The sequence below is a fragment of the Herpailurus yagouaroundi genome, unplaced genomic scaffold (assembly GCF_014898765.1).
Source record: "Herpailurus yagouaroundi ecotype Mexico unplaced genomic scaffold, PumYag 250, whole genome shotgun sequence".
Classification (NCBI taxonomy): domain Eukaryota; kingdom Metazoa; phylum Chordata; class Mammalia; order Carnivora; family Felidae; genus Herpailurus; species Herpailurus yagouaroundi.
This window is the reverse complement of record NW_024412467.1, coordinates 855,445-871,043: the sequence shown is the minus strand read 5'-3', so window position 1 is coordinate 871,043 and position 15,599 is coordinate 855,445. Positions and strand designations below refer to the sequence as shown.

General features: G+C 42.9%; 1 protein-coding gene across 5 annotated transcripts in view; it reads right to left on the bottom strand.

Annotated features, from left to right (window-relative positions):
- ZNF322 (zinc finger protein 322) overlaps positions 1–14,029 on the bottom strand; it is a 24,125-nt gene extending 10,096 nt beyond the window's left edge. For 2 of the 5 annotated variants that reach the window (XM_040460362.1, XM_040460366.1), the window contains exons 1-2: positions 13,727–14,029; positions 12,768–12,856 (exon numbers count right to left, since the gene is read on the bottom strand). The gene's annotated coding sequence lies outside the window, so the exon portion shown is untranslated. Of the gene's footprint in view, positions 1–12,767; positions 12,857–12,989; positions 13,072–13,477; positions 13,632–13,726 lie in introns of those variants that run through there. The other 3 variants (XM_040460364.1, XM_040460363.1, XM_040460365.1) reach the window with 3 other exon arrangements.
- Between the last annotated feature and the right edge of the window lie 1,570 nt (positions 14,030–15,599).

Sequence of the window (15,599 nt, the reverse complement as noted above, 5' to 3'; positions counted from 1 at the left end):
ACTGGTTATTGTATTAATGGCAGGTGAGAGTTAAGGGATACTACCAAAACCTGAAAAACCAGATAATTAAAGGCTAAATAAGAAAATGGTACCAAGTGGGTGCCCCGGGGCGGCTCGGTCAGTTAAGCGTCAGACGCTCGGATTCTGCTCAGGTCATGATCTCATGGTGTGTGAGTTTGAGCCCCACATCAGGCTCTGTCCTATCAGCTCGAGATTCTCTTTCTTCCTCTCTCTCCTTCCTTCCCACTCTCTCTCTGTGTCAAAAATAAATAAATAAAACTTAAAAAAAAAAAAAAAAAACCTACGAAAAGAAAAAAAAGAAAATGGTACCAAGGCATTACAAAGATCTATGTTCCAAGGTAGCCATTATAACAAAAATGAAACATTCTAGATTTTTTTTTAATAAAAAGCAACAAGTAGTTGAAAAAACAAGTATAAATAATATGATCACGCTGAGACCAAACACATCAATCATATCGATAAATGAGGAGTTTTACTCACCCATTAAAATTTTTTTAAAAATTTATTATTTTTATTTAATAAAATATTAAATATTGTAACATTTAAAATAAATACATTTATTATCTTAATAGGAGTAGGAGACACAGAATTCGAAGCAGGCTCCAGGCCCTGAGCTGTCAGTATAGAGCCTGATGCGGGGCTCAAACCCACGAGGTGTGAAATCATGACCTGAGCCGAATTGGACGCTTAACCGACTCACTCCCCCATTAAAAAATTTTTACTGTGGCTCAAGAAGCAAGACCCAACTATATGCTAAACACAAGAGACACCTAAAACAAAGATTTGAAAAGGCTGAAAACACAGGGACAGAAAAAAGGATACAGGGCAAAGAGAAACAATAAAAGTAGGTGTTTTTTTTTTTTTAAGGTATCAGGAAGAGAATTCGGCCAAAAAACATGAAACATGATAAAGGGCACCTTTTAATGTTGAAAGCCATATACTATAGCTTGACTTGTAACAGTTATGGTTTTGCACCAAATCACACAGCAGTCAACCTCATCAAGCAAAAACTACACTACATAACAAAAAATAGAGACACACACATTATTAATAAGAAAACTTAACATTCCACGGCCAGTAAATGGACATACAAAGTAGAACAAAAATAAGTTATGATGCAGAAAACGTGATCACATTAGTAAGTAAACCTTAGGGATAGCTAAGGATAGTTATCTCCTAATAACAGGAAATAAACTTTCTTCTCAAGCACACATGAATCAGTCACAGAATTCTGTCATATAGTAGGTCACAAAGAGAGCATCAGTAAGTTCCATAAAGTGACATCAAACTAAAAATTTATTGAAACATCAAATTAAAAAAGCCCCTCTGAAATGGGGAAAAATAAACTAATAAAACAACTCTTCAGCAAATGGGGAGACAAAAAAAAATTTCTAAATATTGACAATTAACAATATTACAGATTATAATCTATGGAATAAATTTAAAGCAGTGACCAAGGAATATTCATAGTTTTAAATATTTTTACATCGATAAGAAGAATTACATGAACAAACTGAAATTCTCACCTCAAAAAGCTAAAAAAAAAAAAAGGTAAATCAAAAGAAATTAAGGAAGAAAATAAAATTAAAGACGGAAATCAGGAAACTGAAGAGAAAAACAACCTAATTATAAATCAAAATCCTACTTTGGAAAAAATGTAAAGAACTGATAAACTACTAGCTAACTTAATGAGGAAAAAAGGGAGAAAGTACACGCTTACAAAGGAAGGAATAAATAATAGCTAAAACAAACCCCGCCCCCACATACACATACCGGATCACTTTGCAGACTTCTGCACAAATAAATGTGATCGTCTATGAAACAGACTGTTTCCTCGCGAAATACAATTTACCAAAATTACCCCCTTCAGAGACAGAAAGTTTTAGAACACTAATATGCACAGAATAAACAAAGTTGTTGAGGAATTACCCCACAAAAAGCCACTAGACCTAGATCATTAAAATTTTTTTTTTTTTTTACTCACGAACTGTGAGATCATGACCTGAGCCAAAGTTGGACACTCAACCGACTGAGCCACCCAGGCACTCCTGCACCTAGATGATTTCAGAAGAGTATTCTAACAAACTTACAAAGACCAAATAAACCTAATGTTTCATAAATATCTTCCAGAGCGCTTAAAAATGAACAAAACTTCTAATTTTTTTGTGAAAATAGTTTAACATTGACAACCTGACAAAGAGTACAAAAATGTTTTGTAGCCCAGTATTAAAGTGAAAAGTACTAACAAAAATCCAACATCACATTAAGGAAAGTAATATATCATGACAGAAGTGGGAGTTATTCAAGGAATGCAAGATTTGTTCAATATTAGGAAATCCATTAACATAATACTGCATATTAACAGATCTATGGGGGAAAATCATAATTATCTCCATAGATACTGAAGGAACTCACAACAGAAATCAACATCCATACCTGATGAAAATACTCAAGAAAGTAGGAATTAATGAATACTTCCTTTTATTTTTTTATACGAATACTCCTTTTTAAATGATAAAATATACACTCCTTAGTCTTATAGCCAGTACCTAAGTGAGAAAAACTAGTCATTTCCAGTGAGATCAGGAACAAGTCAAGAATGACCACTATCTCCATTGTTAATAAACTCTGAGCTGGAAGTACTAGCCAACACAATTAGAAACAAAAAGTCAATTAGAGGTTTAATAACTGAAAAGAGGTAAAATTATATCTGTTTGGAGATCTATGAGAGTATAACTAGAAAACTCTAGAATCAACATTAAAACTGACTCAAAAGAATTCAGTAAGGCAGTAGGATATAAAACTCACCCACAGAAACAGCCCTTTTCTGTGCACAGACAACCGACTAGAGCATACAATGATAGAGAATATTCCTTGTATGATAACAGAAAATATGAAATACGCAAAAATAAATAATTTTGTAAAATAGAGAAGAGGAAAACTCTCAAACACTACCGAAGGACCTAAAAGTAGACCTGAACAAACGGAAAGGTATCTTTTGTTCTTGGATAGAATGACTCAATATAATGAAGATGTTGGTTCCTCGTAAAAAGATGTGTGAATTAATGCAATTACAACAAAAAATACTCTGCTTCTTCATGGAACCAGACCAAATGTGAGCAAACTATGGCCCACGGGTCAATTCTGGCCTGCAGCCTGTTTCTATAAAGCTTTACCGACACAAGGTAACACTTAACTCATTAACATATTGCCCATGGCTTCTTTCACACAGGCAGAGTTAAATAGGTGAGCAGAGACCATATGGCCCCCAAAACCTAAAGTACATACTTTCTGACACTTCACAGACATATCAGGAATGCCTGAGCTACCGTTATTACTCAAATTCACTTGGGAAAACCAACATGCAAGAATCGCTAGGAAACAATGAAAAGAAAGATTGGGGGGGTGACTAACTCTAGGAGACATTAAAATATAGTATAAAGCTTCTAATGTTAATATTCTGGTACAGGAATACATAAAAAGATAAGTGGAATAGAATAAAAATCCAGAAACAGATATCAACATACATAGAAATTTAGTATACAATAAAGGTTATGTCTCAAATTACCAGGGAAAAGCTAAACTATTTATTTACTTATTTATTTGTTTATTTAGAGAGCACATGAGTGGGGGAGAGACAGAGAGGGAGAGAGAGAATCCCAAGCAGGGTCTGCACTCTCAGCACAGAGCCCGATGCAGGGCTTGAGCTCATGAACTGTGAGATCATGACCTGAGCCAAAATCAAGAGTCAGACAATCGACTGAGCCTCCCAGGCGCTGAACTTTTAATAAACGATGTCAGAACATCAGGATAGTCACATGAAAACTGATACAATTTGATCTATACCCACATCACATACCAAAATCAATTCTAAACTGATCAGGGATCTGAATTTAACACGTTGAAACCACACAGGTACTGAAACGTACAGATAACCTCAGTGTACAGAAAGGTTTTCAGCCTATGACACAAGATTGGCCATTTGACTAAAATAAAAGCATTTTGCATGTAAAAAGGAAAGAACAAAGTCAAAAGTCAATGACAAACTGAAAGAAAATGTTTGTAACATATATTTGAGACAAACGAGTATTTACATCTATTAGATAAAGGTCTCTTAAAAATTGAGGGGAAAAAAACCACTAAAAACCTGATAGAACAATAGGCAAAAAAAAATACACAAAAAAGACAGAAAAATGTTTCTCAAACATATGAAAAGATGTTCAACCTCACTTACATTTACAGAAATTTAAATTAACAGTACATGAAATATCTAGGAATAGACAGGAGCTTTCTAAACTTGATAAAGAATGCAAGAAAACTATAGCTAATATTATACTTAATGGTGAGAAGCTCGAGTCTTTCCAGTCAAGACAAGGAAAAAGGTAAGGATGTCCCTTCTTACTACTCCTTTTCAACGTCATACTGAAAGTCTTAGATAATACAGTAAGACAAGAAGAAATAAAAATTATACAGAATGGGAAAAAATAAACTATCTTTGCTTCCAGATCACATGACTGTCAGTGTAGAAAATACAAAAGTATCAACAAAAAACCTGGAATTAATTAAGCGATTATAGCAAGCATGCAGGATACAAAGATAATATACAAAAGGCAATCACGTTCTTCCACACCAGCAATGAATCTGAAGTTAAAAACACAACGTCATTAGCACCTATGCAAAATGATATACTTAAGTATTAATCTAACTTATGTATTAATCTAACTTATGTATGCATGAAAAAAACATAAAACTCTGATGAAAGAAATAAAAAAGAACTAAATAAATGAACAGAAATCCCATGTTCATGGATACGCTGACATCTATGCTGTCAGGACGCCAATTCTTCCTAACTTGATCTACAGGTTGAACTCAATTCCAATCAAAATCCCTGCAGGTAATTCTGTTGCTATCAACAAATTGACCCTAAAGTTTATACAGAGAGCAAAAGACCCAGAGAAGTCAACAAACTATTGAAAGAGAACAAAACTGAGGGACTGACACTACTCAACTTCAAGACTTGCTACAATGCTCCAGTAACCCATGTAGTATTGGTAAAAGGACAAATAGATCGGTGGAAGAGAGTCTAGAAATGGACTCCTATAGATGTAGTCAACTGATCTTTCGACAAAACAGCAAAGGCGATGCAATCCAGAAAGATGTCTTTCAACAAACGTGGCAAGAACAACTGGACGTCCCTGCAAGAATACGAAATAGACAGACTTTACGCTTTTCACAAAAATGAACTCAAAATAGGCCATGGACTTAAATGTAAAACACAAAACTATAAAACTCCTAGAAGATAACACGGGGGAAATGCAGACAATTTTTTAGATAAAATACCAAAGGAATGACCTATGAAAGAAATAACAATCTGGATTTCATTAAGGTTAAAAACTTCTGTTTTGTAAAAGACACAGTCTAAAGCCACAGACTGGGAGAAAATATTTGCAAAAGACATCTGATAAAGGACTGTTATCCAAAATATACAATGCATTTCTATATTCTTAAAACCCAACAAGGAACCACCTGATTGAAAAAAGGGCAAAGGATCTGAACAGACAGCCCCCCAGAGAAGATGTACAGATGACAAATAAGCACGTGAAAAGATGCTGCACATCGTACGTCACTGGGGAACTGAACATTAAAACGAGATACCACTAAAAATTACAATGACCCAAATCCAGTACACTGACAACACCAGATGCTGACAAGGACGTGGAGCAACAGGAACTCCCGTCCATCGCTGGTGGGAACGCAAAATGGTACAGCCACTCTGGAAGGCAGTTTGGTGGTTTTTCACAAAACTAAACACACTCTGGGGTGCCTGGGTGCTTGGTCGGTTAAGCGTCCGACCTCAGCTCAGGTCATGATCTCACAGTTGGTGGGTTCAAGCCCCGCGTTGGGCTCTATGCTGACGGCTCAGAGCCTGGAGCCCCTTCACGTTGTGTGTCTCCCTCTCTCTCTGCCTCTCCCCCACTCACAGTGTCTCTCTCAAAAATTAATCAACATTAAAAACACACACACACACAACTAAACACACTCTTACATAATCCAGCAACTGTGCTTCTTGGTATTTACCCAAAGGAGCTGAAAATGTGATGTCCACACAAACACCTGCACAAGGATGTTTACAGCAGCTCTGTGCACAACTGCCAAAACTCGGCAGCACCAAAGATGCCCTTCAGTCAATGAAAGGATAACCAAACGGTGCCACATCCAGACAACGGAACATTGCTTAGAGCTGAAATAGGAATGTTCCCCAGGGAAAGCCCTGGGGAAACCTTATACGCATATTGCTAAGTGAAAGAAACCAGCCTGAAAAGGCCACAAACTGTACGATTCCAAGTACATGATGTTCTAGAATAAACAAAACTACGGCATTGGTGAAAGAGATCAGTGGTTTCAGGGGTTGGGGAGAAGGATGAGTAAGCGGAGCACAGAGGATTTTCAGGGCAGTGAAACTCTTCTGTGACACCATAAATGGTGACAGACGCCATTATACATTTGTCAAAGCCACGGAATGTACAACACAAAGAACGAACCCTCAAGTAAATCAAGGCCTTTGGGTGATAATGGCATCTCAATGTAGGCTCCTTTGTAACAGATGTAGCACTCTGGTCCCAGAGGTTGACAGCTGGGGAGGCTGGGGCTGGGGCGGGGGGGTGGGCGGGTAAAGGACGTAAGGCAGCTGCGTGCACTCTCCACTCAATTTTGCTGTGAACCTACGAGTACTCTCAAAAACGTCTATTTAAAAAAATGAAATAATTAAAAAAGGTATGTGAAATATTGTTTCTCACCAATCAGGCCGGCATCCATTGAAAAGTATGACAGCGCATTTTGTTGTCAAAACTGTGGGGCAACAGACACGCTTGTGTTGCTAGAGGGAAGGCCAACTGACACGACGCCCTGGCCGGGAGTTTGGCAGAGCTCCTAAAACTAGATCTGCATTTGTATCTGACTCAGCGGTCCCATCTCTAGAAATCGGCTCTGAAGATACATCTCCAACAATTTAAACATATACAAGCATGAAGTTGCGCACCGTAGCCAAGGTTTGCGGTTTGAAAATATTTAAACCACTTCAACGCCCATGTGAAGCAAAGTGGTTGAACAAACCTCGTATAATGGAGTACTACGCACCTGTAACAAGGAAGAAAACCTTCGTGAATTGACACGAAATGATTTTCAGGATATACCATGAATTTCAAAAAACAACAGTCGAGAAACACACGCCACATTTTGTGGGGTGCGTGGGTGGCTCAGTCGTTAAGGGTCCGGCTCTTGGTGTTGGCTCGGGTCACGGTCTCACCATCTGTGGGTCCGAGCCCCCCATCGGGCTCGTGGCTGACAGTACAGAGCCTGCTTGGAGTTCTCTCTCTCCGTCTCTCTGCCCCTCCCCCCACTCTCAAAAAGGAAAAAAGAAAAACATCCACTCCATTTTGTGTAAGATCGCAGTAGAAATAAAAACCTTACACATGTATCTATTCATTTGGCCACAGACAGCTTTGGAAAAGGTGAAAGACACTAACGCGCGTGGCTACTATCCCGTGGGGGGCGAACCCGCAGTAAGAGCAGGAAAACGGAACTGGTGGCAACAGGTGATGGAGGGAGAGTCGCGCTTTTGTGAACCTACGTTGTTTGTAACACGCACGTTTTTACTTTCACAACTGTTACATTCCACAGGCTCAGTAAGTAAACAGGCAAGACGCCTGAGCAAAATGTTACAATGTAATATAAGCGAAACAAATGAGTCAGTGTTTCAAATGAAGAATACCCAGAAGGGGACAAACTCAAATCGTACTTTCACACGATACTAAGAATATAAACCCAAGTTGAAGATAAAAAGAACTATAAACAATTACTGCACTCTAATTAGCAGGGCTATTTCCCCCTGTGGTGGTGAAGATATACTACCTACTGTATACCCTCGGACTGAACAAATAAGTAAATATACTACTGGCAAAATGGCACACAGATTCCTTACCGTCAGAGAAGGCAGTTACAAATATAGAAAAGAGAACTCTAGTGTTTAACTGGAATTAGAAGTATCAGGAGGTCAAATTTTTTTAAACATTTTTAAAGTTTATTTATTTATTTTGAGAGAGGAAGGGAGCACATGAATGGGAGAGGGGCGGGATGGGGGGGACTGAGGATCCAAAGTAGGCTCTGTGTCGACTGCAGAGAGCTCAGTGTGGGGCTCGAACTCATGAACTGTGGGATCATGGCCTGAGCCGAAGTCAGATGCTCAACCAACTGAGCCACCCAGGCGCCCCAGAGATCAAGTTTTTAAGTATATACAGAACACAGAAATGCATGTATGTGTCAAAGTGCACGTTTATTTTATCTTTCTAATAATGTCTGCTGAAAGGTCACAGAAAGCATGAAATCTTAGTAGTAAGGAGCACACCAAGCACTCAGGTCTTGTTTCTAAACACCAGTCTCCCCTGAAAGCGATCAGGGCTCCTGGGAGAAATGTTGATTCTGGGCTTTAGAAAGGACAAGATGAGCCCGGAGCACCTTGTGCCAGAAAACAAGCAAGTGCTCAGAAAGTGGTGACAAGATGGGAAAAGGACCCAGGAGCCAGGCCGAGGGGGCTGCTATTACCCAAATCCGGAAAAAACAGAACATCAAAACAAGCAATAAGTTAGTAACACAGTAAGAATCCATGAATCTATACGAATATATATATAAAAAAAAAGCGAATAGAGAAGGGAGTTTTTCTTATACTAAAAAGCCAACAATTAGATGTAGAAGAAAAGATGTAATTTTAAAAGTCACGATGTCCAATCAAAAGAAGAATATGAATTATTTCAGGTAAAAATCTAGTGGGTATAAAGTTTGTGAGATCAGGATATTGACACAATCTGAAAATATCTCCTTACTAGATATTTAATAATTACAGGGACAAGGAGAGTAACTTCATAGGACACAAACCTGGAAGCCACCACTTAAACCCAGTGATCAAAGTCACTGTCACCAGTAACATGGTATGTAACTTGCCTCCTACTAGAATGTGCAGTACAGAATGCACCCCTGGGCCACCTTGTCAACAACGTATAACCTGAATCTGATCATGAGGAAACATCAAACAAACCCAAAGTGAAGGAAATCCTACTAAATACGTGGCCTGAACTCTTAAAAAAGTCAAGGTCATGAAAGACAAAGTCTGAGGATATGTGTGCCACAAACAAGAAGACATGACAATTAAATGAAATGGGGGGGGGGTGGTGGATTGATCTTTGTAAGAACCGGGTTTTCCCCTTTTCTTGAAAAGGCCATTAGTGGAACAACGGGTTAAATTTGAATAAGATAATATTATATGAGTTAATATCTTGACTTTGATAGCTGTAATGGTAAGAGAACAGCCTTGTTTTTAAGACAGGAACTACTGAGTATTTAGGACAGGCTCTCTCAGCTGGGGTTCGAGGAAAGAATGAAGCTCCACAGAAAATGATTTGAGTAACTGTTTTTTTAGTTCTCCCAAGAATGGCATGTAGCTAGAAGCATTGTACGTCACAAGAAAGCAGTTAAGGGGCGCCTGGGTGGCGCAGTCGGTTAAGCGTCCGACTTCAGCCAGGTCACGATCTCGCGGTCCGTGAGTTCGAGCCCCGCGTCGGGCTTTGGGCTGATGGCTCAGAGCCTGGAGCCTGTTTCCAATTCTGTGTCTCCCTCTCTCTCTGCCCCTCCCCCGTTCATGCTCTGTCTCTCTCTGTCCCAAAAATAAATAAACGTTGAAAAAAAAAAAAAAAAAAAAAAGAAAGCAGTTAATTCATGACATACCTTAGGACTTTAGGGCTTAATTCTCTTAAGACTTTAGGGCTTAGCATGTCGTAAGACTTCAGGGCTTCACTCTCTCATAGTTTGAAAAGAATCATTATGGCTATAACCTACTCTCAAAAAGTTCAGGAAAAAAACGCACATGGATGCATATGTAGGTGAACACAGACACACACAGAGTCGTAAAGCAAACACAGTACAACGGTAGCATTTAGGGCTGCTGGGCAAAGGGTACAGGACTACTCTGTATGATTTTGCAACTCTTGTGTGAGTCTGAAATTATTTCCAAATTAACAGATATTTTAGTTTGTTTTTTAAAGAACACGGTAGCAGTGAGTTGATATATTGTGCGGACATTGAACGTTCAAGTTCTGGAATCAGGCTTTGGTTCAAATTCCCACTGTGCTCCCCTGTAGACGCAGGAACCTGGGCAAGGAAAGTACTTACCTTCCTTCCGCTTCCATTTCCCCTGTGATAAAATATGTAAGGTACCATGGCCTGCCTTAAGGAGCAGCCATGACAACTGAGACGCTGCCACTAAGGACCCAGCTCCATGCCTGAGAATCAAGGGATGCTCGATGAACGACAGGCTCTATCATTTTCTTCATTCCATCTTCACACACAGGAAAACCCGAATATTTACCGAGTCTATCCTCCGTGTCTGTCTCTTGTGCAAAGCCCATTTAAACTTAATTAGCTAAATCATAAACAATAACTCAGGCGCCCCTGAACGTTCTGTCTTTTTTTTTTTTTTTAAATTTTTTTTTAACGTTTATTTATTTTTTTGGGACAGAGAGAGACAGAGCATGAACGGGGGAGGGGCAGAGAGAGAGGGAGACACAGAATCAGAAACAGGCTCCAGGCTCTGAGCCATCAGCCCAGAGCCTGACGTGGGGCTCGAACTCACGGACCGCGAGATCGTGACCTGGCTGAAGTCGGACACTTAACCGACTGCGCCACCCAGGCGCCCCTGAACGTTCTGTCTTTTAAGCTGTGTGGGGCGCCTGTAGCTCCGTCGGTTTAGTGTCCAACTTTGGCTCAGGTTGTGATCTCACGGTTCAAGAGTTCAAGCCCCGCATCGGGCTCTATGCTGACAGCTCAGAGCCTGGAGCCTGCTTCGGATTCTGTGTCTCCCTCTCTCTCTGCCCCTCCCCTGCTCGTTCTCTGTCTCTGTCTCTCTCTCTCAAAAATAAACAAAGATTAAAAAGATAAGATAAAATGTGTATTACTGCAGTATGACTGCTAAGGTCAAAAGGGGAGCAGAGTGGAAACAAAGAATTCTGAGTCTGGTCATAGCCTGGTAAGTGAAATCAGAGTATTCCCGACTAATCAGGCCAGGGAAGCCTATCTGCTCTAAGTAGCCAATAAAGCGGGGGGCACCAAGAAGAAAAAACTTAAAACATAAGGAAATCATTTTCTTATTCGCATCTCAGTCTTTTAGATGTCAGCACCTAGAAGACAAAATACAGTCTAGTTGTCCAGACTTCCTTAGCTCCAAGATGTTTCAACTGTTTCGCGGCACACTCGGAAGAAAGCCTGGTCTTCGCTCTCCTACGTCCTGTGGCACCCCTGCCTACCTTCAGCCTCGCGAGCCGCCTCAAAACTCTGGCACTTGTTCCTTCCGCCTAGAATGCTCTCCCCCCAGGCAGCTTGCTTCCTTATTTGATTCCAGTCTCTGAACATTAATTCCTCAAAAGGAGGCACCCCCTGGACTACTTTATGTCAGATAGCGGGGTCCTCTTATCCTGTTCCATTTCTCTTACAGCACTTCCCACCCAACGATGTGGAATAGATTTTATACCTGTTCATTTGTTTCTCCCTCCTACTAGAATATAACTTCCATTAGGGTTAGGCCTTAGTCTATTGTCCCCTGCAATATCCCCAGGATCTAGGCTACGCCGTTGAATGAAACCTATGACCACACGGCACGACCAAAAAAAGGGCCGTCATAATTCTCAGAGCCCCCATGGCAATGCAACCGGCTAGGCTAGCAGCCCTGGCTGGTCCTCTTGGCAAACTCAAACATATCCTGCAAGTCTTAGCTTCAGGGTACCCTCTTCCAAGAGGTTTCTCTTATCTCACCCTAGCAAGACACTGGTTCTGTCTTCCATCGGTAGAGTCACAGTGTGCAGAGTAAGTAGGCAGGCAATAAAAGTCCAGGCAGAGAAACGGAGTTTAGAACTTCAAAGCGCAAGGTTAAGGATGCATGGGACAAACAGACAAAGGTGACAGAATATTAATCTAAAAAACAGGTAATGCCAACTGTTATCAGGCCTGAGGCTAGGGATTACCTCCTTTCTTTTACTTTTTTAAAGCTTATTTATTTATTTATTTTGAGAGAGATATGAGAGGGGGCAGAAAGAGGGAGAGAGAGAGAATCCCAAGCAGAGCCAGACTCAGAGCTCAAACTCACAGAACTGTGAGATCATGACCTGAGCCAAAATCAAGAGTCGGACGCTCAACTGACTGAGCCCCCTGCTGGCCCCCCCCTTCATTTATTTTTAATTGATGGCATGGGCTGTCTCATTTAATCTTCCCAAGAACTCTATAAAATAGGTATTAATACCCATATTTGCACCTAACAGATAGAAAACCTGATGCTTAGGGCAGTTAAACAATTACCCAACAACTCACAGCTAGTAGGCAGAAGAGCCACGATTTAAATTTCGCTCTTGTAACTACGGAGTCTGCCCAAGCACTGAGCATCCTGCCTGTTCTGGGCTGCAAATCAACCAAGAAGCAATTACTACAAGCCTGCTGCGAGTATCCATGTTGGAAAGAAGTAGAAAATACATTCAGGTTAGTGGAATAGGATCCAGTTTTATCACTTTGCTATTTCAGGAGCGAAGAGAGTACCAATCCCTTTTTCATGTTATCTTCTCCCAATCCTAGGCAGGCCCTCAGTCCCACCTCTCCTTCCCCCTCCCAAATCCACATTTATCTAGAAACACGCAACCTGGTATGCCACTTACCGTAACAACAAAGACTCGAGACGGCATTCCTTCTGGCTTCAAAAGGTCTCTGGTCCGTAAGTATTCACAGCACGCAATTCTGCCCTCTCCTGGAGGAAAAAATCAATAACGCAGAAATGTATAGTTTTTTGGTGAAATTTGTATTTTTTTCTGGAGCTGGCCATCTAAATATTGCTCCCCTTTACTCCCCAGTCTGGTCAGCATCCTTCAACCACATCTTACCTCTTCCCACATTTGCTTACATTTTGTTTCTCCTCCGAGAGGCACCTGCTGCTGGCGGCCATCAGGTCCTTCCCAGCCAGCTCTAGACAAAACACCAAGAATCCTTCTGGACAATGACTAACTTTAACTTAAGAAAGCCCCGAGTCCTGTTTCACTTGCTTGTTTACATTTTTCTTTCTGCTAATTATCTTTTGTTTGCATTACCTCAACTTCTAAGGTCAAGGACCCATTCTTCTAACCACTCTACACGCCAAGACGTAGTTGACAAGTGTATACGGTACCATTTTCTATACAATGCAGCTTTCCAAGAATAGTTATAAGGTGGCTGAAAACCAGATGGTTCTGTTCTTCTGAACATTTGAGTGCAACATAACTAATCTCTACCTTTAAGATGCTGGGGGAGGGGGTGGACTTCAAGGTCCTTCGGTTTCCCCCCCGTAGGAAGAGATACAGATCGCTTAGCAAAGTGCCTGGTAATTAATATTTACTATTATCTCCAGGAGCGACCGTACCGAGCTTCTCTTCTTTCAACTTTTCATTGACCGTCTCTCGGTCCGCCGTCGGGCGGCTGGGGGTCACAGACCCCGCTCGGCGGCGAGTAGCAGAGGCTGCTCTTGCCCTGCGGAGGCCGGGGGCCGGCGAGGCGGCGGGGGCTGCTTTCTGGTCCCGCCGCCCCCCTCCCACTCCCCCCGGGGCCCGCGGCCGCGCCCCTCCCAGGCCCCGCGGGCCGCGCTTACCCCGGCAGCCGCCGGCACCGCCCCTCCGCCTGGGACCGCACTTCCGGTTAGTCTCCGGACACTCGGCGCTGGGCTTCCCGGCGGCCGCAGCCTCCGCGGCGGTGGACCTCGGGGCCCACCTTCGGGAAGGGAAGGAAAGCAAACCTGGGGGGCGGACGAGAGCCAGGAGCAGCTCCCTTTGCGCGGCTCGGGAGGGGAGCTGGGGCCAGGCCGCCCACTGACCGCTTTAAGGGCCGACAGGGCCGGCTACGCGAGCCCTTTCAGCCAGGCTGGGAAGCGGCCGGCGCAGCCCCGCCCCCGCGAGTCACATGATCACCCCTGCTTCGGCGGCTGGGGCGTCCCGCCCCCAGCCTCTGGGCCAATGGGGGCTGAGCCCGTGTAGCGGGGCGGGGCCCCGGGGCGCCTGCGCTGCGGGCCTTCGGCGGCTCGGGGCGGAGCTGGCCAGGAAATGGAGAGTTCCTCGGAGGCTTGGGGTCCTGGGCTGAGGGGGGAGGTGGGTGCTCCACGGCCACCTGGTCTAAGAGGGAACGACGTTGTTTAAATGACAGTGTCTGACTTCCGTGCCCTTTCCTCAAGGCAGTTAAAGGAGGACTCGAGCTAGGAGTAGCTTCACGGAGACGAGTGCGGACCCCGCGAAAAACACCCCGAAGGACCTGGGAGAAATGGAGGAACCGCAGCGCAGCGGAAGCGCTCGGTCACAGAGGATGTGGCCCGCGAGCTGGCTGAAACGCTTTCAGAGGGGTGGTGGTGGTCGTGCGTAGGTGGAGACAGCTGCAGCGGAGGAGGCTAGGACTGCTCTGATGCCAGCGGGGTCCCCAGCCCTGGGCTGGAATCCGCTAAGACTAATCCCTTGTGTTTGGGTTCGAGCAGAATGCAGATTCCTCCTTCCGAGGAATATCTGCTTTCCCTGCTCGGTTGTTGAGTGAGCAAAAGTTTTTAAGAAGCCCTCAGACAGCAAAGAGTCCTTGGCGGTGTAACCAAGGACTTCGGTTGTGAGCAAAGTACTGGGGGCCGGGAGCCGTGAGAACATCCTCAGGGTTTACCAGTCACGCGTTCAACGTTAGCGAATCATGTTGCTAATTCTGGGATTCTCCGGGGGAGCTGCGGTTTATTTTCGTTTCATATTTGCTTTTAATGAAAACCGAGCAAGGCCAAAATGCTCTACCGGGAGCCGTCTTAATATTTGAAATAGTAATTTTTAAGTTGAGTAGGTGGTACGTTCCAGACCGTGATCTAAACACTTCCCATGTGTTATCCCATTAACCTGTCACAAAAATTCTATGAGATGTGTATTATGATGATGATTTATCTTAGGAGGAAACTGGTGCGCACAGAGACTGAGTAACTTGCCCAAGAGCACACGTTTGGTAACTGATGAGGCTGAAAGATGAACAGTCTGATCCCAGGGCCTGTGCTTGCGCTCGCTATGCTTAGAAGGCTACCTCAGCAGTGGTTGAGTGTATTGTGGGGATATTCTGGAATAGAAATCAAGCAAATGGTTCTGATCCCCACACTGCATGTGAGAAGGTCTCATAAAGTGCTGAACTCCTCAGCCTTTTCTTTCAAGAGACGCTGGCTCAGAGTGCTCATTTTATTTCTTGTGTCATTCATTCAGCAAATGCTTATGGAGCACTACCAATTCATGTGCCTGCACAGTGGCTATTAGGAATTTAAAGGCCGATGAGACCCAGTCCCATTCTTCTAATGGCTCACACCTAGCACGGAGACAGCAGCTGTCGTAAGTGGTGTAGTAGAGGCAGAAGTGACGTAATCGAGGGCAACCAAGGGAGGAGAGTTTCAATCAAAAGGTTGGGGAGGGCAACGTCACATACCGTAGAGGTCAGTTGAGAATTCCTATGTTCTGGGCATGTTA